Source organism: Macrobrachium nipponense, chromosome 38, assembly GCF_015104395.2.
Source record: "Macrobrachium nipponense isolate FS-2020 chromosome 38, ASM1510439v2, whole genome shotgun sequence".
NCBI classification, from domain to species: Eukaryota; Metazoa; Arthropoda; class Malacostraca; order Decapoda; family Palaemonidae; genus Macrobrachium; species Macrobrachium nipponense.
Window position 1 is genome coordinate 42,021,935 of NC_061098.1, and position 27,500 is coordinate 42,049,434.

Genomic DNA, 27,500 nt, shown 5'->3' on the forward strand with positions numbered 1-27,500 from the left:
TCTTGCATTTTCTCTTCTCTTTCTCTCTATTGCTTGTGTCAGGGACAAATTTTCTTGGTTATTACTCCACAATCTCTTATTCCCTCTACTTCCAAACCCATCGCCTTGGCCAATTCAAGGAGCTTTGCTAACTTTGTTGTCATACTGATATAATTAAATCAGAGTGTGCAAGGAAGAGATATGGTAGTTAGCAGTGCCCTGCAACTTTATAATGGTGTGATTAAACCACCTTAAGAGATGAGATAAAAAAAATCTATTCACCACCTACGCAAAATAATTTTCCCTTTAGATGACTGTAACTCCTGAGGGCCCATTGAACTTGAACACTGATTTCTCAGCTCTCCTCTCTACTGGAGACGATTTGGAAAGGAAAGAACTCGGCCCAAACCTCATGCTCCACTGAATACAGGCCAAATTCACCTGCCCGTCTATTATCTAAGGGCTTAGCTTCCTATGCGTCATTGTAGGTTAGTTGAAGAATATAACCTCACCAACATTGCAGCCTGGGTTTCTTAAAGGCCTTGGAACTTTGCATTGGACTCTCGTTAATATCGACCATCAGGAATGGCCAATTTAGAATTTAGTGCAGTATTTGACTGTGTGAATCATAAAATACTTATCTACAAGTTAAATGAACTGGAATTGGTGGATCTTTTATTGATATTTTAATTGACCCTTTTGGAAGGCTGAACCCACCGTGTCTGTGTCGATTTCCAGCTTAGTCAAGTCAATCCAGGCATTCCTCAAAGTAGCGTTCTTGGAATTTTGCTGTTCATTTTCTATACTAGTGGCATGTGATAAGGTCCTGGAGAACAAATTTATTGCATTCGCTGATGATGAATAGGTTTCTGGCTACTGTTCGTTTTCCGCACCTTAGGTCTATGGTTGCAGAATCCGTGAATGAGAAATAACACATATCATGACTAGAATTGGCTTTTGGACACAAAGTTTAACCCTTCTAAAACTCAAAGTGCGATGGTCAGTCTATCCAGAACAGTTTTGCTTTTGCATCCTAAATCTATGTAGTGTCTCTTTTATGATTTTAAGGTATAACTTTTGAAAAGAAATTGAAGGTTGAAAGCACATATGCCGCTGCTGTCTCATTTTCTACAAAAGTTGGTCTTTTGCAGAGACGCCTCAAATGTTTCATAATGAAGCTGTGATATTGAAATGTAAATCGTTTCTTCCTCCTTTGCTTGGAGAAGTGCTGTTCTCCAGTGTGGTCTTCCGGTGATGACTTTCATCTCAATCTCTTGGATAGAATTGTCATCAGTTAAGATTGTTTTACCAACTCTTAAAGTTGACTTATGGTATAGACGTGAAGTGAGTTCATTATGTTTGTTGCGTAAAATGCACTACAGTGACAACCCTCCTCTCCCTCACCTGACCTGAGTAAGCTTCTGCTGTTTACAACACTATGCACGATGCTGTTGCAAGCAGTGTTTCATTTTGTCGTGATAGATTTAATACGATGCAGTTCGCGATGAGTTTTATATTGGCTACTTTTGAAATTTGAATCATTTTCTTGGTACAGTTATTGAGTCTTCTGATCGCCAAAAGTTTTTAGCAAGAACCAAACGTATTCCTGTTTTCTGCTGGTGTCTCCCGAATTCAGGTGTATTTGCATGATAAAGTTAGCAGTGTCCCCACGTGTAATTTGCCAATCAAAGTGGTCATTGCAATTACCTTTACAACTCATGCCAGCAGACCTAATTACCTCAACAGTCACAACAACATTTTCAAAAAAGGAATATCAATTACAATACATTTTCTTTCAATTTTGAAATTTTATGGTATGTTCAAACTGCCTGTATGTAGCAAAATGATCAATGCAAAATGATCAATAGTTCTAGCAAAATCAATCTTTGCCTTCTGAGATGTAACTCCGTTTACTAAAGGGTTTATCTTGAGAGATTACTTCTTCCGTGAAAAACCAAAGATGATAATGATTTAATTGTGATGAAAAGATAGCTATTCAACTAACTAAGAATGTTATTTTCTTGAACATCCTTCTTCTTGTTTTTGGTCTATCATTGATTCTCTCACAAGTGCAAGAATAACTTCCTATGCTTTGTGGCCAGAACTTGTTAATGTAAAAATGTAAATGTGAAGTGTAATGTATATCTAGCAATTCAAGGAAACTAACACGCCTAGGCTTAGGAACAAAATCTTAGCTTTAATAATAGTATAATTGCACAGGTGAATATTTGGTAGTAAGCCATTGTATTTTAAGTGATTGGGAAATACAACATAATTATTTTTTTTAATTGAAAATGCAAGTATTCCTATAATAAAATGTATGATGAATATTTTCAAGGTAATTTCATTTCATCTTTACATTGTAGACCTATGATCCAGCAGATTCATGTTATCCTCACTCAAAATGGTTGCTGTAAACCGGCCTTACTAACCCTTTGATATCATTGGATGCATTGCAACTACAGCAATACTTGCGCATGTATTTACCTTTTTAGGGTTAAGAATAATTAAATAGGACTATTTAAGATACTACAGTTGCAAGCAAGCATTATCAATGTTATGAAATAAAAAAAAAAAATAAATTTAACTTAAGTTTAAAGTTTGATAAAGATATTATTTTGTGAATGTGTCTAACGATCGTGTTTCGTCACTTTGTCCGAAATTTAGCTGAACGTAATATATAGTGTTGATATGTATATATATGTATATATATATATATATATATATATATATATATATATATATATATATATGACAGATTTCTCTTTTATGAAACATATTTTGGAATTATATAAAATAATAGTGTTTTCGCTGGCAAAGGAGAGGTAAACACGCAGTGTGCTAGGTTGCCAGTATTGGCTTTTTAAAGGGAATCGTATGCAGTCATATAATTATATAATATATATATACTATATATTATGTTATATAATAACTAATATATATATATTATATATATATATATGTATGTATGTATGTATGGTATGTATGTATGTAGTATGTATGTACTATATATATTTACATATATCTATACATATATGCATATACATCCATATATATTTATGATATATATATATATATTTTTTATATATATATATATATATATATATATATATGATGATAGTATGCAACAGAATCCACTGTTGCAATTTATATATTCCACACGACATATAATTAATTATATATATATATATATGTATCAATCTGAGTCAGGGCAGGAACATAGAAGCTGATGTCATAGTAAACCATTTATTACAACGTTTCGTGATTCTCAGTCACATCTTCAGTGAAATCTATAGCAATAAATTATAACTTATAAATATTAAATCATAAAAAAGATCATTATTTTCTACTTTAAGAATCATTTAAAAATACTAAGTGAACTAAAACTCACAAGGACTGAACATATTAAAAGATTTTAGATTGACGAAGAACGACTACATATTTAAACATAGATGTATTTAACTCTTTTGCCTGCCTGGGAAAATCTTCTTAGCCTCTGCTTAAGTATGTTGTTTATTTTAACTTTTTTGTTTCTGAGAAAATCTATGTTTAAATATGCTGTCCTTCCTCATCCCTCTAAAATCTTTGAGAGTTTTAGTTCACTTTGTATTTTAAAATTTTTCTTCCTTAAAAAAACATTTCCTTGTTTTATGAGATATTGTTTATAAGTTATACTTTATTATCGTAGATATCCCTGAAGATGTGATTGAGAATATATATATATATATATATATATATATATATATATATATATATATAAGGGGAGAGAGAGAAAGAGAGTGAGAAAATTATTAAGGTCCAATGTGAGTGTCATTTGCATAATCTGAGTAATTTTCAGGAATAGAAAAATTCTCAGCTTATTGAAAGACACGACCGAATCCTGTATAGAAATTCTCTTCACAGTTGTCGACTATTTTGCTCGTGAGACAGAACAGAAACTGAAGGTGAAACCCGAAGCCTTCATTGAAATAGGAATGTTTCTTTATTTCGTCTCTTGATTCAATAGACAATTAATCTTCGTTTGTCAAGACCCGAAGAAAAGAAGACGCGTTTATTCTATTGGTTCCTCGGCTTTGCTATCCAATGCGCTGTTGGTTGTCTTGATTATTTATCCGTGAATAAGAGAACTGTAAAAAAAGTTGCTCAGCCATTTATTTTCTCTTTGTCATGAATCCAGATCATTTGCATGACCTTCTTGTAAGATAATCTCCAACACGCCGGTAGGGGAATAGTGCTTTCTGCGCACTTCACGTGGTAAATAGTAGGCATTATTTGACGGTCTTTGCAACGTCCCTTCGGCCCCTGGCAGTAGTAGCAAAGCACATTTATATCAACATTGCAACTGAGCATAAAAGGCCAACTGCGCGAGACAAAAAAGGATCTTCAATTAAGATCTTCCTGTCTACCTGAGAGGAGACGCTTATCTAATTATTGTTGTGTCAGGTCCCAGATGATCTACACCTATGAAATGGCTCCTTTGGCCTTTGATTAGATCAGTTCAAGAATGAATGAGCAACGTCAGTGACTTTCAATACCCCTGACATCAGTTGAAATGAAATCTGAGTGATTCTGTTTAGATCAGCAGAGATGAAAGTATTCCTCGTATTATGTTACGCATCTGAAATTCAAATAGACTCTTTCCTTTATCCTTTCCTAAAGGCGAAGGCTTTAGATTCCGACGTTCTATGAATAAGCAATTTCACAGAATATTACCAACGGAAGCATATTGGCAAGATTGTGAGCACATTCTGTGTACTTTCCATAATGGGATGGAATTTTAGAGTATAATAAGCACTCCTCTGGCAAATTTAATCTTTCTGCTCCAATGGTTATCTCAGAGCAACAGTTTTTGTATCAGGATTTTCTTTTCAGTTCTTGTATTGGGAGTCGGCTGAAATACGAATACACACCCAAACAGGCATACAATATATATATGTATATATATATATATATATTATATATATATATATATATATATATATATATATATATATATATAATATATATATATATATATATTATCCAGATTAACATAGCCAAAAAGGTCTTCTCGAATAAGGTCGAAATGTAGATGAGGTCAAGAAAGCTGTTCAGAAACAAAATGGTAATTCCCTTCCCTCACTTCCCTACACTTAATAATGTAAAGAAATAGCTTATTTTCCCTTATTTTATACTAAAATTCACTGAAACTGCATCCTAATCTCTCTCTCTCTCTCTCTCTCTCTCTCTCTCTCTCTCTCTCTTAATCCATTTAAGTTAGAAATAAAAAAAAAGAAAATGATTAGTTCCTTTACTCCCGCATGAGAGAGAGAGAGAGAGAGAGAGAGAGAGAGAGAGAGAGAGAGATAGTTATTTATAATAAAATATAGATAAACATTGAAAAAAAAGAGAACGCCTTTTTACTCCAGTACACAACACGCAATATGGCAGGTTACACCACCTGACAGAAATGAGTACCACTTACCTTTTCATTTTGGCCCAAAACCCATTACAGATGACAGCAAGGCCTCTAAAATGCATTGTACACAAATAGAAGCAAACCCCTTTCTCTTCGTTTTCACTTTTCCTTCTCGTGACTTCCTGTAACTGAAAATAAATCACTGTCTGTACAGATGACCGGTTATGCTCCAAGTTATTACCTGTTATCGGGATAATAACATCAAGCGTTTTCCTTCAACTAAAGAATAAATGAAATGCGAATTTCCCAAATTTATCCCAACAACGTCATCAATTGCATTTATCTTGTCAAGTTTTTGTTATTCATTCGAGTTTCCACTCATAGAATGCTTATTTCTTATTCCGCCTTTCTAGTAAAATTGATCTTTTTGACCTAAATCAATTCCTGTGTTTTCTGGAAAGACTTCGTGAGATCTGGAGAAGATCTACACTTACAAGCACTTCTTAGAGTGAAAGGCTCCATAACAAACTCTTCCAGTCCCACTGCAGTCTCTGCTTTTTTCTAATATGAACAAAGGAAAGTCTGCATCCAGATGGGTCCTCATTCCAATGCTTGACATTTTACCTTCCCACTCCTCCCTCTCTCTCTCTCTCTCTCTCTCTCTCTCTCTCTCTCTCTCTCTCTCTCTCTCTCTCTTTTTTAAGGAGGAAACAAACCGTTGACCTAATTCCATTCCAACATCGGTGGGAAGAAACCTCGTCATTGCAAAGCCAGTTGGGGGCGATTCGCGAATCACGCCGATGACACATCAAGCTGAGACGTGAGAAGGTTTCCGAAGCAGACGATCGCTTTCATTTTTGCGTTTGAAGAAATATTGACGAGTCAGGAGAAAGTGTTATTGAACTTCCGTGGATTGGCGCTCTAGAATACAAGTGGGAGATTTTTGGAGGAAAAGCTCATTTCCGCAATGCATAGCACCGAACCTTAGTGATTTGTCAGCTGGCAAATTGACTCACTAAAAACATTCTGGAAACATATCGCGCTCTGTAAAAGTGTGCCACATGGGTCTGGCACTGAGATTCTCGATCTAGGTGCCGTGGCACCCTGGGGTGCCACAGAGAGTGCCTAGGGGTGTCGTAAGATCGCCATGAATTTTGTCTTGGCTAGATCATCTCAATGGACATTTCAAAAAAGACATTGCAGAAGTCTTCATATAATTATTATCGGTGTGTCTACTTATATATATATATATATATATATATATATATATATATATATATATATATTAATATATATATGATATATATACTATATATATATATATATATATATATATATATATATATATATATATATATATATATATATATATATACATATACATATATATATATATATATATATATATATATAATATATATATATATATATATATATAATATATATATATATGTATAGACTATATATATCTAATATGGCATGAATAAGCACGTGGTTCAGAATATCACAAAATACACGTAGGAAGGTGAGCGAAAACCTGGACTTTGCAGAAGTACTTTAGTAGTTTATTCTACATTTTCAAGTTCGCACTGAATATAAGAGATGTGCAAACAGTAATGGTCTTCTGATGCACTTTCATCTCTCAAAAACAAAAAAAAAACATCACGAATATTAGGTAAGGAAGGAATATAACCCATAAGGAATTTGACAACCAAATGTGGTGTCAAGGTTGTCTTAAGCCATCCAGCTGCCATGTATTTACGCAATCTTACTACAATAAACAGTAGTTTGGTCTGTCTGTCTGTTGTCTGTAAGCACTTTTCACCGGTGTGGAATCCCATGTAAGTGCTTAACAGCTGACGGACCAATTTATTAGCATTAGGGGTTAAAGAGGGGTGAAGGAGAGAGGGTCTTTCCCTACTCAGTGACTGACCACCTAACTAACAAGACCAAGCCATTTTCAAATCGTTGCTGAATATGGTAAGATAAAATACGGGTGAAAATCACATCCGGGAAAACTACCGCTTGGTTGGTAGTTAACGGTAAACATTGAATTGTGATTTCTCACATCCTGACAATTAGGGCAGGTACAACAACATAGGAAATAACAAGAATAGGAAATAAAATGTTCGAGCGTTAGCTCGGCATAATAATAAAACACCGGTTTTAGATAAGTGTTACTTTAGAGTACAGTCTGGGGACGTGGCACCCGCCCTCACCGCCCGGGTACCGGGTCCCACTAACAAGTCAAAATAAAATAAAACCGATTTCGCTAAATGACAAATGGCATCCATCAAGTCGTTTATTTACAACACCTCTGTAGTGTGAGCCTTTTCAACCATAAAACATATCACAATATCACGTTGCTGTAAACTTAAAATTTTGCAAAGAACCGTTTTATAGATTTAAATAATTTTTTCTTACTTTTATATTTAACTCATGAGAGAGAGAGAGAGAGAGAGCTTTTTATATAATTGGAAATACAGTGCATCTTCTGTATTCCTGATGAATTCCTTAATCACTGTCAAAGACAACTGTAAAACTTGACAGAGATTATTTCAGAACTGGTCAAAATAAGCATCATACCAGGAATCGTAGGGAATTGATAATTATTGGTCACTGGTTTCAATGCTTCATATTTCTTGTCCATTCTGATTCTGGTAATTCCATAAGAGAGAGAGAGAGAGAGAGAGAGAGAGAGAGAGAGAGAGAGAGAGAGAAATGTAAAATGCCTTGACTTCCTTTAAAAGAGAAAATCTTGAGGATACGTCGCGAGGATAATTAAAGGAACATTGATGCCTAATTATTTGATGATGATGAACATGCAAGCATCCTTTTCCCTTTCTTTTTCTGCGTTGTTTTCGGTTATCCATTCAATTTACTTCTTTCGTTGACAATGACTGGAAAATCAACCATTTTCAACATGCATGCAAAGCGGAAGCTCACGTTTCATGTTGATGACTTGAATTCACGTTAAAAGTACCCAGCTATAAAGAAATATAACTGATTTTATTTTCCCGTTTATATTCGAATATCCAGCTAAATAGGTTTCCGGAACTCTACTGTCAGGATAGGAACAGTCATTCAATAAAAGTTTATGTTCACTCATTCATATTTTTCCATGTGTAAAGGCCTCGGGGTTGTGCCTATTAATCTATTCAACTAGATGGAAAGCCGAGGATAGAGTTCGGAAGAATTTAATGATTTTAATCTCTTTGTGGTTTTAGCGGTAAAGGCTGATGTTTGTCTGTTCTTTTTGCCTAACTGCTTCACAAGAAGGTGCATACATTGATTCCGATATGTTGATACTACCGATGACAACGGGTATCATCAGTATTTTTCGCTTATTCGGGAAGTAAGGCAACAAACTTCTATGTTGTTCTTCTTCTTGGTGTTTTGTTCTTGTTGGGGTTAGGAAAGCCCCATGGAAAAGCCTAAACCGGTCTGAAAAAGGAGTTTCTCGTTGAGTTAAAGTTAAAGATACAGGAATTTCAGGTTAGGACATTTATGATTTATCTATTTATTAGAATGAAAATGTAAAAAATAAATAATATCCCTGTTAAATAGTACATAGCAGTTATTTCTAATAAAATAAAGGGTATTTATTATAATTTTCGTTGGTTCATTAACGTGCTATTTGACCGTAGATTTTAGCACGCTCCCCGATTAAGCTGGAGGTCAGATCACCCCTTGTTTTGGTATACACGGTTGAATTAAGACCCTCATATATGATGCTTATTCATGTCAGAAAGTAGGAATTCAAAACGGGTATCATCCCATTGCTAGCTACGTCTCTTGATGGAATGGATATTGTATTTGGGCACTTGGGTACCATTTGCTCGAGTATAAATTCTTACTTTTTAAAATTTTGTTTTAAAAAGACCCTAATGTTCACATACAAGATTTGTTCAAAGTTCTTGCCATGACACGAGTTAACATGACAGGTCAGGTGTATTTAAGAGTTGCACTTGGAAACGGAAACTTTTTAGGAGAAGAAAAACCAAGTAATTAGACAACCTCAATTCCTCACTGCACCTTCATTCTGAAGAGATGTCTCCTGTAGTCGTGCCTATGGAACGACGTGGGGCCTCTGGGTTTAAGATACTGATTCATTCAGCCACAAATTGATGTTGGCTCTGAAAGAGCGGGCAGTCAGTTATATGACATGCTTGGCAGTGTTCTGGTCTCTCTCGATGTCCTATGATGGTGAGATATTCAATAGCTCCTAGGATCGCCAGCTTTTGAGCCTGGAAGGCATCCAGATGCATTCTGGGTTCGTCTAGCTTTCTCTTTTGGCGAAGGCTGGGCAGTTAATCTCTGCTTCAAGTCATACAGGAGGCTCAGTGCCTTGGGTCATTCAGGTGGGCAGGCATCCTCTCCAAGTTGAGGTCAATACCTGGAATAAGAGGTTTATCATAGTCACAGAGCTCAAGAGAAGATAAGAAGCGACAAGGGACTAAGAGAATGAGATCATAGGGGCAATTTTCCGCGACCAACTGTCAGCATGTCGTGGCAAGCAAACTTAATTAACAAGTTATAAAGTCTCCAAGGAATAAATTTTGTCGATATAATGTAGTCAGCTTGATAATATAAAATCACCTACTCTACTCAATGAAGTTTCAACAGAAGATTGTACATATATAAAAATGCCAATATATAGAATGAAAGTACTATATTTCAGAGATATCTGTCTCTCTCTTCAGGTAGCAAGGAATGAGAAAATTTACAAAAAGGAGGTATTTATACCTAGAGATCCATCCACAATTAAGCCATTTTAGGTCACTCCCACTATTAATTCTTCTTTAATCCTCTTAAGCGTTGATTGAAGGAAGATTTTATCTCCATTTGAATCCCAGGCACCCTTTGAGATGTTCATTACTTGTCTTTGTTTAATCAAGGCCGATTCTATCATCTGACTTTTGTATCGACAGTTGCTGCTATGAATTATATGTGACAAATTCCAGTCAGTTTATTATATGGTTATGGTTATTTATATGGTTGAAAATAGCTGAGTTCTGTAGTCCATACCTAACTGACCGTTTATGTTGTATTAGTCTCTGGGGAAGTGATTTTCCTTTAAAACTGATGTAAGATTGGTCACAGTTTAGGCAAGGGACTTCGTATACTCCTGTATCTTTGCAGTTATATGGTCAGGATACCTTAAAGACGAAAGCTGCTCACGAATTAGTTCAATTTCTTTTTCCAGGAAATCTAGGAAACAAATTCGCAAGACTCTTAAGAATAGGTTGTTGGCTACGCCTATGCTAAAGTAGTGAATGTATGAAAGTAAGAACGCTGGTTTTCTGTATAGGGTAAATTTTTATTCGGTCGTGTCTCTAATTATTGGAACACCATTCAACTTTAAATTTGATGCTGGGTACTAATGCGCTCAATTTTGAAAGGAATTCATTGAAATTGCCACATTTATTATACCAAAATGTTACAATATCATCAACATATCTGAACCCCATCATGTTTTTTGGGTTTTGCATTTAGTACTGTAGTTTCTTTCTATATTTTGGCGTTTTTATGGCCTCCTTTTATTAGCTGGAATTCTGTTGTAACAGAACATTTTTATCAGTCATTAATATATATATATATATATATATATATTATATATATATATATATATATATATATATATATATATATGTGTGTGTGTGTGTGTGTGTGTGTGTGTGTGTGTTTGTGTGTGTGTGTATATAGATATATATATATATATATATATATATATATATATATATATATATATATATATATATATATATATAAACCTGAAATACTAACCCTAATACTGTAAAGAAATCTTTCGATGTGATATGATGCAAGGAAAAGGTTAAATTATCTTATAAAGGCTCATGAATATGGTTTATGAAAGTAGCTGTTGATGGCTGTTATTCTCCACGATGTTTATGATTCCTCTTCAAACAGCAATAAAGGAGAAGACATTTTGTTCGTTCGTTACAAAAGGATCTTAGGTGTTTCCCTCCATTTCTTCAAAATAACTGCTTCAGTGGGAGTAGCTTTGGTTGTCGTTAAGTAGTCACTGATAATAGGAGCGACTTAGTCTTAGAGTTTAATCTCTGAAAACCTTTTTCATTCCGTTTACTGCACCTCCTTTCATATTCACGTTCTTCCATCTTACTTTCCAACCTATCATAACAATAGCAACTATCTTAACATTATTGTCAGCGCTGAATTGCCTCATAAGGTGGCGGCACTTGGCCTTTGACTTCAGTTTTATATTCTAACTTAATACATGAAGTTGAGAACGTATTATATCAGGCAACTGCTTTGTAATGAAGAAGACGAAGAACAAGATGGAGATGAAGAACAACAACAAGACGAAGAAGAAGAAGAGGAGAGAGAGAGAGAGAGATGCCTCACCGTTAAAATCTCAAATATTCCAGCACTGCCTGGAATGCTTCGCATTAAAAGTGATTCCGCCTCGCCGTAAAGGTCGCCAACCAAGCAGATGTGAAACTCCAGATGGCAAGGAAACGCATTTCCTTAAAAACCGGAAATGAAAACCGGGTTTCCAGGAAGCGGAGAAATCATGGCAGCGTTTTGGGCTTCGTTGAACTGGCGCGGAAATAACCCTGGAACTCCGTAGATCGCAAATGTAGTCGTGGCAGTTACAGATAAGGACAACCCGATTACTTCTTGACATGCCGAAGAGTTGTGGAGATTTCCTGGAGGTTGTCTGATGTGGAATCAATAGGCCAATTAATACTTCGCTCTGATACTACTGTAGTCTGAAGTCCACAATGCTTTTAGATTAAAGGAAAACACTACAGGGCCTTTGTAAGAAAACCAAAAATACCAATAATATATAAAAAAAAGAAATAATGCCAACATACATAGTTACTTTCTTTGCAAATATCTTTATTTGTGTACTCAGACTGTTATCCAACTATTAACATTCCTACATCTGTTCTCACAAACACACACGTTAGTAAGAACTACAAATAAAATGGACCTGAAAATCTCCAATTATCAGCACACAGGATAGCAAGAATGATCCTTACGACGTATTCAGTGATCCAAGACAGAAGATATCTGTCGAAAAATCATCTTCCTTTTAGAGAATGACGTATCATATTTATTGTTTTTTTTTATTGAAAATCCTTCGTAAATGTACCAAGTAGGCTACGTTACATATCTAGATGGAGCTGTTGGAGGTTTACTGCATTTTAATTCATCCACTTATGTAAAAAAAAATTTTACTATTTGTATTAATGTAATGTCTGAGCTTTTTCGTTTTTACTTGAATAGGATCTTTTAATATCCATCGGTCTAAAAACATATATAAAATCTGCTCTTTAGGGAACAAGATTAACCAAAGAAAAAAACTAAAGCACAAACAATGGCTCTACTTTCCTAACACACTAGGTTAGCTGCCAAATTAGAGCAATTGTCACTTAACAAATAATATGAAGAGGTAATGTATATTTACCATTCTTCCAATACTTTTTGAGGATCTGATCAGACGTCAGTTCTTGGTTTTTAACAAACAACCCAAAAGTATCTTTGCCTGATGTTACGATAAGACAAGTCTTGCTAATTCCTAAGCGAAGAGGAAGATAAGTTGTATATTATCAAGTCTGTTGATATGAATCTCAATATTTAATTGTACCTTAGGAAATGTTAAGGGTGCCAGGAGACATTTCTGTAGACTATGTTGTATTTGGTCGTCAGGAACTTGATTATAATCAATTTTCAGTCTCGCTGAGAAACAATACCCTAAGGAGTCAGTATTTCAAGGGACCTAAATCCACCTTTTCCTGTGAAGAAAAAGTAGAAGGAGAAAAAAGTTTAATTTGTTGACAGTCTTTTCTTTACCTCTGGGATTCTGGAGGAAATCTTCAGAGGGGATCTCTGGTGTCAATTTCTAAAACTAGGGTATAATCAATTGTGTAATAATGGCTACCTCCGGCCAACCTCAAAAGCCCTGTTTCTTTAATAAGGGACAAAAGGATGATGCACAGAATAATCTCGAAAAGAAAATTTCACGTTTATCGAGTATGATCAGACTAACTGAATCCTAAAGTGTCTGATAAGACTGATAATTGGCTCTGAATGTTGGAACTGATAAAGCGGATAATCCCATTAACGAGACTGACAAGTCTCCTTATTGAAGGATCTCGAATATATTCGAACAAAAGGGTCATTAACAGCTGAATGAAGATATTATTAGGAAAGTTTAACGGAAAAATATCTTTAGTCTTCTTTTTGTTTGAATGCTTTTCTGTTTGAAAGCGTTGATCTATCACGTCAGCCCGAAGTGTGACGCAATCACCACGCCCCCTACCCCCCCAACACAGGCGGGTACTTGCCTGTTTTCGCTCCATAAGAAATGAATGGGGCCGAATCTGAAAGACCAGAAAACCGTTAATAGAGGAAAGTTCGCAATGAGACCCATATATTTTGATTGAGAAAAATACATATCTTTATAGTATGTAAAAAATACTTGTTGATTATCAAAAAAATTAAATGACAACTCAGCCCTATATTTTATGTAACGATATATAAACACTACTTATTTATCTTAGTCAAATTGTATTGGTCTAAATTTTCCCTATATGCACGATTTCATGGGCGATTTCAATCTGGGCCTTTTCATTTCCTGTAGAGAGGAATCTTTCCTATGGACCTCCCACGGCCCCCGGGCGATCACGTGACCTCTGACGTCATGGCTTCGGCACACTATGACCTCTCATGCAAAATCTTGAACAGCCACCGACGCGGAATATACGTAATGCTTTGGTTTTAGTGTTCTGTAAAAGAAACAATTGAGGTGGCTCTTTGGCTGTCCGTTCGCACTTTTTCTGTCCGACCTCAGATCTTAAAAACTACTGAGGGTAGAGGGCTGCAAGTTGTTATGTTGATCATCCACCCTCCAATCATCAAACAGACTAAATTGCAGCCCTCTGGGTTCAGGAGTTTAATTATTTATCTTTTTATTTAAGGTTAAAGATAGCCATAACCGTGGTTAGTTTCATGGGCCGTGGCTCAAACGGCATTATACCGAGGCTGCCCGGAAGATAAGTTGTCGGTGTCCGTGATTATACGCTGCACAGAAAACTCGATTGCGCCGAAGAAACTTCAGCGCAATTTTAACTTGTTTTGTTTTTGCATCGTCTCTTCTTTGTTTAGTTGTGCAAAGTGAAATGTTTCGCTTTCCTTCTCTTGCGCTTTACGATGCTCTTTGAGCCAAGTATGCTTGAATATTCAGCAGTTCACTAAAAATATCTGCTGCCTGTGCCTGTTCTGCTCTGCTCTGCTCTGCTCTGCTCTCAAGTAGCATCTGTTTACGAACGAAAACACACTTGAAGAACTGTTGTCTAAGGTTCTGAAACATTCCCCCGACTCCCACCGTCTCTGTCCTTCTTGAGAAACGAAAAATAAAAGATATTTCTTGGAAGTTTCTCTCAGCCGCTTTCCAGTATTTCAAGAGGATCTTTTCTCCTCTTTTCTCTAACGTCTGTTTCCTTCGTTATTTTGATTTCTTTTCATTTCCCTCACGAAGAAAACAGTCGCTCATTTCCCTTTTCGTTAGGTATGCATTAAAAGAAACTGGATCCTGGATTTCATTTAAAGAGTGGCATTCATTTATTTTGACGTCAGTGAATTTCCTTCACTGGAATATACGCTGTGGAGTTACGAGGAGTTACAAGGATTAGGACGTCTAAAAGACTTGTTAGTCCATCCTTAAGAGGAGACATCGTGTGCTCACTTATCTCTAGGAGCAGGTTATACCGTTCATTCATTGTCCAGATGATTTTGCCAAGCTTTCTTTTAAACTCTTGCACACTGTTGCTGTTTGCAACTTCTGGTGGCAGTTTATTCCACTTGTCATATCTTGGCTGTGAAGAAGTTCCCGTGATGGGATGTGCGGTATCTCTACAGTTCTAGTTTCCATCCATTATTTCTTGTCTGGAAAATATTATTCGAAATTCTGTGTGTGTTTGTGTGTGTGTGTGTGTGAGAAAGAGAGAGAGAGAGAGAGAGAGAGAGAGAGAGAGAGAGAGAGAGATTGGATGGATTTAACCCTTTATTTTTGTAAACTCTTATCAGCTGATGTGTGGGTCTCCTCTCATCCCATAATGTAGAGTTCCGTCATTTATCACCCGTTTACGACTCAAGGCTTCAGCGGGAAGTCTATCCAAAGAACTTGGAGAAATCGACGAGTGAAGGTTACCTATACCCTTTAACACCTACAACACCCACGGGTACCCTTGGGACAAGGGCCTGCGTTGGCATAAGGCCTTTTTAATCTGATGCACCCACCAACCAACCAAGAAAGTTTTATTTCTGTACATTGACCGCTGGTGTGTTTGTTTGTTTGTTTGTTTGTTTGTTGGTATGGTGTTTTTACGTTGCATGGAACCAGTGGTTATTCAGCAACGGGACCAACGGCTTTACGTGACTCTCGAACCAGGTCGGGAGTGAACACAGAGGTCCTCTTCAGAGCGTCCCCGGTGCTGACATTTAAACTGCCAATTTAGAGGAAATCGAAGGTTAATGAGTCGACATCTGCAATGAAGAACAAAAAACGTCGTCTGCCTCCAGTGGCAGCCATTAAGCACAAAAAACACCCGACTGCTGATAATGAGCGCGAGATGAAAGGACCGGAACTCGTTTGTCTCGTTGATATAATTGCCTTTGTTGACAAGCACAAAATTGCACGTCCTGAATGACGTGAAAAGGGATGACTATTTCCAGTTTCATTTTAATATATTCATACATCACTGGCATGAATGAGATGTGCGGAAGGAACAGATCATCGAGTGGTTTAATGGTGAAATTCGCGACTCTTGATTCGGTACACATTTGGTTGTGTAAATCCTGCAATATCAGTTCGTTACTTTATTCGCATCGGTTCTCAATCTTTTTTTTTTTTTTTGTGAAGGCAGCATAACTAATGTAATAATTACCGTGGCACCCCTTCTTCACTATACGCCATATCGCAATGAATTAACTGCTTATTTAATGAATAGAATTATTATCCACACTCAAACCAAATTCAACACACCGTCCATACAGAAACATACTGTACAAACACAGAGCATACCAGACTATAGTAGATTCACATCACCTGTGCATCTGATGTTTAGGCCAGTCCCTTACGACGCTCCTGATTGGCTGTTGATAAGGCAGTCACAGGGCTGGAAACTCTCAATCTCTTGAGATAGTTTACATAGGCAGGATCTATGTTCCACCTCTCTTGATGGATACTTTTGAAAGATGTATCCCTTAGGAGAGGTGAAACATACATCCTGCCTATGCAAACTGGCTTATCAGCAGCCAACCAGGAGCGTCGTAAGGGACGGGCCTAGGCATCAGATGCAGGGCTGATGTGAATCTACTATAACACCTCGGAGCAGGTGAAGCGTCTAGATGACAAGTCCAAATAGCACCGTATTTTTATTATTGCTGAAATCAAAGCTCTCTTTCGGAACCTTGCAAAGGTTTCATAACAACATCTAAATGAAACCTAAAGATATATTTTCTTTACTTATATTTTACTGGTATAAAGATAGATATATTTTTTGAGTTGTCATGTCATGTTTGCAAATTTTTAACAAGTAAGGATCTCTATCATTCGTCACAAAATGTGACTGAGTATTTAAACTATATTCGCAGGTAAGAGAGAGTTATTATTATTGGTACTCTCTAGTCTCATAAACTTCCCACCGCCCACAACCTTCAAAGATAACAACCTATCACAAAACCCAACTCAAATCATTTTCCCAACCAAAGCAACAAGCTCTTAAGGATACCGAATCATCAAAAAACTAGTTTGCTACAGAATACGGATATGAACATTCATCGCTTACATAAAGAATATGGTACTACATAGGGAAGAAACCGCATCAACACTGAGACCTTGCATTTGTTTTGGAACTCTGTTTTTATAAGATTAAAAAGAAAAAGACAAGTAAAGTTTAGTCTGATTCATATAACTCAAAGATAAGATGGAATTATTTAATATAGTCTTCTCGTGGTCTTAAATGAAAAAATAAAGACTGGATTAGTATGTATGTAGCATGTTGCCTTATACAGAAAGCTTTCGCCAATTTTATCAGTTGGCAAAAAGCTTCCTGTATTATAGTAATAATATACATACTACTTCGGACTTTAATTTTCCATAAAATGTAATGTTACATTATTCGTGATCTTGTGCTTATGACACCGATTAGAAGTTGCTATCAGTGGATATGAGGCAAATGATTAGCAACGGCTGGTCTGCTATGTTTCTGATACGCAGAGATAAATGAACTCAACCAATGTTTCAATATATTTCAGAAAAAATGACGATAGATCCGCATATGAATTCAAAGTCTCCTCTTATCTAGCATTTGGAGCAGCAAAAGGACTTTATTTTTGGCAGTTTTCGGTGTTTATGGCCATTTGGTGAGTGTGATAGCATTGATGATCTCTCGTGATATTGGTTACCCTTTGCATTGAAGGCTCCTCATCTGCACAGGATCCACAAAACCCTAATGTCCAAAATTACTGATTCATACAAAAACGGTGAAATGGTCACTTAGCCATGCAAGCAGATTCAGGAATGAGACTCATCATATGCCGGCTTCATCGCTCATCAATCTGAAGCCTATTTGTAATTCACAGTCATCGATTTTGCAAAATACCGACGGATAAAATGTCGTCAACGACAGATATTTGGAGAAACACTACTTCAACAAGTGTCTGAATTCGTAGACCGAATCTTCTGACGAGTTTTTCGTCATAATTTCTTCTTTCGTGGAAGTTTTCAGTTTCTGCCAAAAGAGGAACTTGATTTGCAGGGCGATTTCCCACCAGGGATCATCCCTCAAGCATAGATGTTATTACATAATAGGAGAGTATTTATCATTAAGCTCTGTGCCGTTTTCTCGAAATCAGGAGATTATTCGGCATTATCATGTGTGATATCTTTTACTCGTCTCTCTCTCTCTCTCTCTCTCTCTCTCTCTCTCTGTCTTCAGCCTCAAAAATACTGTGAGAAGCACGGTCAAAAATGCCGCGATCCAATGAAAAATTCACTTAACTCATTTATGAGACTGCAGCTCTCGCTTCAAAGTCTCTTCCTGTACAATTCAAGATTAAACTTTTCTTTTAGTAAGTTTTCGTTTTTGAATTCAACGTCACTTGTGCAATCATTCCCTCCGATTCTTCGAAGCGCCACTGAAGAAAAAAATCCTGAAAAATTTAGGCATGGTTGTTGTTGTAGTCACAATTTTGCTGACTTAACCTAATTTTTTTTATACACACACACACACCCACACACACACACACATATATATATATATATATATATATATATATATATATATATATAGTATATATATATATATATATATATATATATATATATATATATTATATATATATATATATATATATATATATATATATATATATATATATATATATATGTGTGTGTGTGTGTGTGTGTGTGTGTGTGTGTGTGTGTGTGACTGGTAAAAATGTAGTTACAACAGAATTCCATCTAACAATATCCTTTGGCGATTTTATGGCCGGCCCCCGTTTATTAGAAAATAATTATAGTCTACAATTTTTGTTTGACCCGATGGTTGATAAGCGAATTTGATGAACTACGACATTCTTCGAAACATAGACGTCATCATTTTGACTCTCCGGGGTGTGGAAAACAGTGGAAATCTTAAAAGGACAGATTCAGCGTTAGCTCCGAAAGAGAGAGAGGAGAGAGAGGGAGGGAGAGAGAGAATATCACCTCAGTCCTTGCTGCTATAAGGTCATTCCTACCAACATAAATTTTTCTTTTTCCTTTGAGACTGTACCGAGGTTGGAACCTCGGTAACAGAAATTGGTGGCAGCTTGAAAAGGCTGTTTTGAATTTCGTTTCGGGAGAGACTGGTTGTGTAAATGAATTAGGATTTCAAATGTAAGGTGACAGATGATAGGAATTAGTTAGCCATTGTTTCTGGTACTGAGAAGAAGATTTAATTAGGGTCAGCATTTTTGCCGCCGTGAGATGCTTTCGAGGATGCGTCCTCAGTTTATATATGTGAGTGTGTGTTACGCGATTTTTGTATCGGTATCGCTGGTTGCGTGGTTATGCATTCTTCAAGAAATTTATCATTTCGATCTGTACACACAAATACACACACATATGTGTATATATATGTGTGTGTATGTGTGTGTGTGCGTGCGCACGTACGTTGATAATTCCTTTCCCTGTATGGCAACACTCACATAATAACTGCATTATTTCCCTCCAGTTCATCAGAAGCAGGACCAGAAACACTCGGGAAAGTTCCATTTTATTTTACTAAAGTAGCTTCCAATTACTGATTAAAGTGCGGGAAATGTTATCAATTATGGCTGCACTTCATCAGATCATAGTACTGGAATTCGGAGATAAACTGGATTATAAAGAGCTGTTTATGTTCGTTAGGAAGCGTAGGTGGTGGTGGGGGGAAACTATTTTATGGTGTTCATTAGGAAGAAGTAAGACAGGTGAAGGGAAAAGCAGAAAGAGGAGACCCCGCTTATACAATATACATGCATATATATATCTATATATATATATATATATATATATATATATATATATATATATATATATATATATATATATATATATATTATATATATATATATATATATATATATATATATATATATATATATATATATATATATATATATATATATATATATATATATATATATATATATATATAGATATATCAAAGTGGCGGGTTGTTGTTTTAAACCCGATGAGTGGGAGTGAGTTTGGGGAGAAAGACAATTCCTTTTATTTCCTTTTATTCTGCTGACTTTTCAGAGAATAAAAGTTAAAAAACAGACTCAGGCTTAAGAAAACAAGTAAAAGTATTTACACAAAAGTATTAAAGTTAAAAACGTTAAAAGCAACGAAGTTGACCAAGTATTGCTGATGGTATGTATGTATGTAGTACTATATGACATGCATGAACACATTTATTATATATATATATATATATATATATATATATATATATATATATATATATATATATATATATATATATATATATATGTGTGTGTGTGTGTGTGTGTGTGTGTGTGTGTGTGTGTGTGTGTGTGTGTGTGTATACATTTCAAGGCCCTGAAAACAGGGGCAAACAAAGCCAAAGAAGAAGTAAAGAAGTGACGGCAAAATCCCGCTGTATTCGTTGCCGTCCCTGGAAAAGTCTCCATCGTAAAAGTCTCCCAACTCGAAATCCTGTGAAAAGTTTCTGACCCGAAACACGTCAGTTGAAGTTAGGGACTTGGCAACTTCGCCTGATGTTATGTAGTATTTCAGGATCTGTTCAAAATGGCTGAGAAAAGGTAAGCGAGGGAAGGCAAGAATGCATTGTTCCTCCTCCTCCTCCTCCTCCTCCTCCTCCTCCTCCTCCTCCAGATTCCTCATCGAGCCTCGAAATGTCTCTGATTTTCTCATCAAAAAAACTAGGTTGGGTGAATCAGAAAGCCCATAGATATAGCTTTTTTAATTCAAAGGTGAATATCTGCTCGAGAGAGAGAGAGAGAGGAGGAGAGATATTCGGGGCGAGAGAGGACTCGAGAGAGAGAGAGAAGCTGGAGCTTTTTTATGGGTTTTACCTTGCTCCATTTCAGCTGATGGGAACTTTTTAATTCAGATTGGATGGATTAGGCATGCAAGGAATTGGCATGAAAGATACTGATTGCAGATAGATGTATACGAAATTCTATACGGTATCATGCGCGAGATTGTGAGAGAGAGAGAGTAGAGGAGAGAGAGAGGGTTGGGGAGGGGGAGAGAGAGAGGGGCGGCCTTTCTTTAGGATTTGCTGCTCATTTTCAGTTGGTGGGACGTACATACGTACATATCTTGGCTAGTATATAAAGCCTGCTGCGTTCACATCTGTGTTGACTGGAAAGTTTCCAGATAAAACCTCAAACATTTGGTCACAGAAAAGATACTTAATTAGATGTCATGATGCTTTTAAATTCTATTTTCACTCTAAATTATATCTTTTTTACAAACAGAAGAAATTTTAAGCTTCTAGTAGATCTCCAAACCATGAACCCAAAGTTTTCTTCCTGTTTTAAGTTTGAGAAAAAATCCTCTGAATTTGGGCCTCAATATACCATTGTCTGATCAAAATTTATTATTGTTTTTTGCCGTCGAATGTTCAGGAATAGGAGGTAATTCTCTGTGTGTGTGTGTCTCTCTCTCTCTCTCTCTGCATATAAAAAAGTCCCTCTAACATACATAATTACAGATAAATTTGTTAATTACCTCGATCAAATCAACACTGGAAATCTGTATCGGTAATTCCTGTAGAAGCAGAGTTTCCATTTTCGACTTTCCTATCCACGCATGCGCAGTAGCTGATGGCTAAGCCCGATCTAACATATGCTACTATTGTATTTCCCATTTTTTTTTCCTTTTTTTTATAATTATTCGTTCAAATGCGAATTTCCTCATCAATTCTTTCTTTTCGTCTTTGTTTTTACCTTCGTAATTCGCTATAGCGACTTCTTCGTGACTCTACGGTGACGTATATATCGTTATATAGTCGTTTAAATGAGGTGTGAAATTAATTAGTGTGTGGTTTGGGAACACCACCACGAACGGCAACTTCACCATAGAACAACCTCCTCTCTCTCTCTCTCTCTCTCTCTCTCTCTCTCTCTCTCTCTCTCTCTCTTTTTCAAGGCATCACTCAAACAATCCGGAGCGAAATTTGTCTATGAGGTTTTTAAATGATGAAAATAAATTCATGGTTGCTATTCCTTTCTCTCCCTTTCTCTTCCTTTATCTCTTTTCTTTCTCATTTATAAATTCCCTTTATGAAGAGGGACAAACATCAAGTCATGCTAGAAAACACCCAAGAATGTTTGACACTGCAAGTCAATCATTCTCTCTCTCTCTCTCTCTCTCTCTCTCTCTCTCTCTCTCTCTCTCTCTCTCTCTCTCTTCAAGGCATCACTATTTCACCATTTTAATCAAACAAATACCAGGATATATGTATACATGTATATATCATGTTTGTTTAAGTTAATGAATTCAAGACAATATTATTAATCAGGACTTATAAAGTTGGACATAGATAAAAACATCAGTAACTTGCAACAAAAACATATCTGCTCTGGTCCACAAAACTTATTCACAGCTAAAAATCTCATGGACCCCTTTTGTCAGAAAAGATGATTTAAATATACTTTTGGCCTTAAGAAAACGTGAAGACTTGGTAATCTGTAAACCGGACAAGGGCAAAGGCGTAGTTTTATTAAATAAAAATGATTATATAACTAAAATGAAAATATACTTGCAGATACCACGAAATTCAAACATCATGGTGATCCTGATTTTTTTAGATATCTATAAGAGGGAAGATCAGGTTAACAGATTTCTGATAAGTATTTTCATAGATGAAAATACTTATCAGAAACTGTTTGTTACTGGCACTGCCTTCAGTATCTTATATGGCCTTCCTAAGGTTCATAAATCCGATATACCAATTAGACCGATTATGGTTGCCTATAATAGTCCATCCTTCTCAATTTCAAAATTTGTCGTGTCCTTATTGAGTGAGCATGTTTCCATTCAGTATATTTAAAAAAACGGGTTTGAGTTTCAAAATCAAATCATCAACCAAGATGGTGAATTATATATGGCTAGTTTTGATATGGAATATTTATTTACAAATGTCCCACTTAACGAAACTATTGATATTATCATTGACAAAGTGTTTCCTGACGAAGACTATATTTTTCATGGTTTTAGTAAATTGCTTTTTAAACAACTTTTAGAACTCGCAGCACAAGACTCTATATTTATTTTTAACCAAAAACTATACTCTCAAGTGGATGGTGTGTCTATGGGTTCCCCTTTGGGCCCCATATTTGCTAACTTTTTTATGTCTCATCTGGAACAGAAATTCTTAGAATCTTGTTCTTCAGCTTTTAAACCTATGTTTTATAGAAGGTATGTTGACGATACCTTCGCCAATGGCAGGCAGCACAATTCCTACAGTATATTAATTTACAACAAACTAATATCATGTTTACTATAGAAGAAGAAAAGGAAAATTGTCTACCATTCTTAGACATTTGCGTTAACAGAATTGATCATCAATTTAATACAGCAGTCTATAGGAAAAAAAAAACGTGTACTGGTCTAGCCAATAATTTTTACAGCTCCTGCCATAGAAGTTTTAAACTAAACGCTATTTCCACTTTAGTTCATAGAACCCTGAAGTACTCTTCGAGTTGGGACATTTTTCATAGAGAAATAGAATTTTTACTATCTTTTTTCAACAAAATTCATATCACAAAGAATTAGTTCAGAAAATAATTAACAAACTCAACTAAATATCTGCAACCAGTTCCACCGATTGTTGACGTTCCAAAGAAACTCATGTATGCCTCGATTCCTTATATTTCCAACCTGAAATTGTCACAGAAACTAACTCGAATTATTGCGGTGGAAATTCCTTGCTTGAAATTAAAATTATATCAAATAGACCCAGTAAAAGATCGTCTGCAGTTGGCTCTACCTCTACCAAGAGGCTGTTGCAAATGCGATCTTGCGCCGCTTGTGCATAGTTTTAGAACTGGCCAGAGATTAAGTAGACCAGAACATTCAAATATCAAAAATCATGCCATCAAATGTAAGATTGAAGTCAAGAAACAGCACTTCTCCATTTTAGGTGACAATAAGGACTCTGAGTATTTAACAACACTTGAGTCATTATTTATCAAAACACTTGTTCCTTCATCGAATAGCGGTAGTTCATCGTCTCCGCTATACCTGGCATAGTTTTCTTTCTGACCTCAATCTCATTTCTAGTCATTCTCTCTCCTCCTTTCCTAGCGAATGGTTGGTGTTTCAGTAGTTGTGTTTTAATGTTCTTATTTCGCTTTTAACTTTGAATTATGCTAGTTTTTTTATTATAATTTTTTTAAATTTTAGATTTTAGATTGTAATTTTTATTTGTATTTTATTTTTATTAATTTAAAATGTACTTTTATTTTAACAGACTGATGATGCACAAAGTTCCTTGTGCGAAACATTTCTTAACGAATAAATCCTTTAACTCATCATGTGTCTTCAATTTTCCTGAAGTTATGATTATATATAACTATATATAATATATATATATATATATATATATATATATATATATAGTATATCTATATATATATATATATATATATATATATATATACATAGGAATGAATTTTCTGACCCACATTGAGATCGAACGCAAAGTCTTTCAGTTGAAAGGGTGGGGCGCTGCCAACTGGACCACACAAGTCATAAGACTAGTTTGGAACCTCAGTACCACCTAAACATACACACATACCAATACATGCAGTCACGCGTGCACACACTTGCATATATTGACAAAACCTCCCTCACACACATATAAACATTATACTTTAATACACACACACACATATATGTAAATATATAGTATATATATATGTATATATATATTATATATATATATATATATATATATATGTACATTATATATATATATATATATATATATATATATATATATATATATATATATATAATATATATATATATATATTATATATATATATAATCATTAGAATCCATACCAGAATCAGGACATTGCTTGCAAGCAGAACATTTTAGAGTATAACACGCACTAGTTCTAACCAGCTAGAAAGGTATTTACAGGGGTCATCAGCAAATGAAGCTCATCAGGATCATGTGGCAGTAATGGACTGGTGCCAAATGGAGGGACCATTCAAGTAATGAATACTTTGCTCTTGTAGGAGATTTACCGAATCTGCCAGAGCAATTATCAGAAGCTGATGGTTGCCATCTTCTCATTATGGGAACCAATTTAGATAGCGTGTGTACCATTCTGAAGTGATAACTCAATCTGAAGCAATTTCTACTAAAATTATACCTGGTCACGTGTTGCTTGGGAAGGTGCAGCAATAATTATGCTCATAAGTAACTGTGGTGAGGGATAGTGGGGCTAATTTACAAGTGTAAGTACTGAATTTTCAGTGTTCAGTGGAGACAACTTGCTTGAAATGAATGAATTTCAGAAAATGTTTGTTTCACATGGCATACTATTATAAACTTAAAGTTCTCATGGCTAGCACTGATCTAGTGATTCCCTTGTTTCAGTGGATTGGATAATGCAGCTACGAAGTGAAAACATTGCAACATCCATATAAAGAAGATTCTTGTGCGTATTTGGTTTTGAAAAATAAGATCAATTTTATCTGCTCAGTTTTAATTTCTAATTTCTAAAATCGACCGATAATCATCCCATCCCTCAACTAGTTCCTCTTAATAACATCTTGATATCGTTATGGAAATATCAACAACAGAACTGTGATTGAAAATTGTCAATTTCACCGAGAGTTTATATCAAAACAAAAAATTTTGTTGAACAAGTGGATCCATTTGATTATTTCCCGCTATATTCATCATTTTTCCCATTTGCTTTTTTACGTCACTGCTAAGTCAGTCAATAGCAAATGGAACGGAAATATAACTTTTTTGTCCCTTATTTAAAAAACCATACGCTAGACAATGCTAACAAGATTATACAATAACCAATGAATCTTTGAAGAGAGGAAGACGGGAAAGAAGCAGCAAACTTATATATATAAACTTTCTCTCGTTCATCTTGTTGTTGACAACTGCAATTCAGTCCTCTCGAAAGTTTCCATTGACTGCTGTCCATCCTCCTCCAAGCCTCTCAGCCCTCATAATATTCACCTGCCAACTCTCTCTCTTTCTCTCTCTCTCTCTCTCTCTCTCTCTCTCCCCCCAACCCTAAGCAAGCCTAATGGCTCACCTCCTTCCTGGTCATCATCGTTATCATGAGTAATATATCTGACGAGTTTTTGATTACTCGGGGAGTAAGCCTACAAACTACATTGTTGGTGTTTCGCATTGAGTTAAAAATGCAGGAACTTTAAGATAGGATATTTATGATTTATTTATTAGAATGAAAATGTAAAAAAAAAAATATAATGCTCATGTTAAACAGTACAGGAAGTTTATTTCTAATAAAATATAGCTTATTTTTTATATTTTCGTTCGTGAAACAACGAGCAATTTGACCGCAGATTTTAGTACGTTTTAGTTAATTTAATATACTGAATTTAGAGGCTAATTTCTGTTTAATTATTTTGTTTCCACCAATAATTGAGAATATATGGACGTGTTTAATTTGTGTCCTTTTTGTTTGATCTTGCTGTTAGTATGAGTAGTACTAATTATGAGTATTAATTGCGAAGACCACTTCACGTTAAGTTAGGAATGTAATGTTTGCACCTTATGCCTCAGGGAAAAATCTTGCACTAGGCCCGAGTAGGCTGGAGGTCGGATCATCCAGAAGAGATAAGCGAGCATTGTTTCATGACAATTGTGAATTTGTCCCATATCTGTGAAAGGAAAATGTTTGAAACGAAAATGTTTTTACCCTATTTTCTGTTGGGATTTTCTGAAGAAGTCATTTCAAATTTCCTTTTATTATTTCCTCCAAAGTGGTGCCACTTGGACTGAAAGTAATTCTTGAAAATGCGTCTTGGCAGTAAAGATTCTGACAGAAACTGTGAATAGGTTTCGTTTTTCCAACACCTGGAGCGTTGCGATTTGTGGTGAATTTTATAGAACCAATAAAGCTCATCATTTGATGTTGTTGTGTTCCAGATAACATCGAATATGTTGTTTGGGAAGATGTGCAAGTATTCCCTGCTTCATGGTCTCCTTGTTAGGTGGGTTACCCCCCTTAGGCAAACCAATCATGTTACCGAAGAATGAGTAGTTATCATACTTTTTTATGCGCTTTTATTTGGTTTGCTTTTTTGTTTGTTTGTAACTCTGGGTCAAACCTTGTAACTCGATTTCCGACATGTTCCCCACGTCCGATGACTTGAAATTTGCATGGTTACTCAATCCCAGTGACAATACAACCTTACACAATCAATTGGTCAGTGGTGACCTCTTGTGACCTTACAGTGACCTTTTGCAGTATCCCATGATTTGTATGAAGTGAATAACTCTTCGGATCCTTCACTCCTTCTTTGACTTGGTAGAATAAGTTAATAA